The sequence below is a fragment of the Penaeus monodon genome, chromosome 30, assembly GCF_015228065.2.
Source record: "Penaeus monodon isolate SGIC_2016 chromosome 30, NSTDA_Pmon_1, whole genome shotgun sequence".
Taxonomy (NCBI): Eukaryota; Metazoa; Arthropoda; class Malacostraca; order Decapoda; family Penaeidae; genus Penaeus; species Penaeus monodon.
The window spans coordinates 34551954-34552583 of record NC_051415.1 but is presented as its reverse complement, the minus strand read 5'-3'; the positions used below and the strand labels follow the sequence as shown (position 1 = coordinate 34552583).

The 630-nt window shown below is 30.5% G+C and overlaps 1 protein-coding gene across 1 annotated transcript in view; it reads left to right on the top strand.

The window, feature by feature from the left end:
• Positions 1 to 630, top strand: part of LOC119592433 (Y+L amino acid transporter 2-like) — a gene marked incomplete at both ends in the record, with an annotated part of 10470 nt that overhangs the window by 924 nt on the left and 8916 nt on the right.

The window sequence follows — 630 nt, the reverse complement described above, 5'->3', positions numbered from 1 at the left end:
TTTTTTTTTTTTTTCCCTTAGTATCACATATAATCGTTTTCGTTATTCTGGCATATATCAAATATCTGCCAATTATCCAATATCAGTTCATATTTCTCTCTCTCTGATATACCCTATCATACATTCCTGCTTTTCTTATAATTATGTCGAAGCCTAAGATTTGTTATGACTGTTTTATTGATTTTATTCGTCAATATTAACACGTTGTCGATCAACTAATCATATCTTTTAGCAGTATAACTCGTTCCTTATTTATGAAATCTCTATATTTCCAAACATTTAACTGAGTTGTTACTATTTCTAATATAAGGTCACTTACAGTAGAGCATATTCCATCTCACTTAACCAAACTGCATGCAGCCTGCCTTGTGCATGACTCATTGTTACTGTCAGGCACTAGTCCTTCGCATTCTGGAAATCTTTATCACTTTCAGTCGTTATTATCTGTTATTCCCTGTTTTTCTCTTTCGTTTCTAATCCTTGGCACTTTATCAGTTTTGTTATCTCTGGTATGTAGAATTATTATTTTATTTATAAAACAGGAAAAAAAAAAAACGTTTCCTTACTTTCTATATATTTATGAACATAATATCATCTTGACATTTAGAGTCACTTTCCTTAACTGTTTTC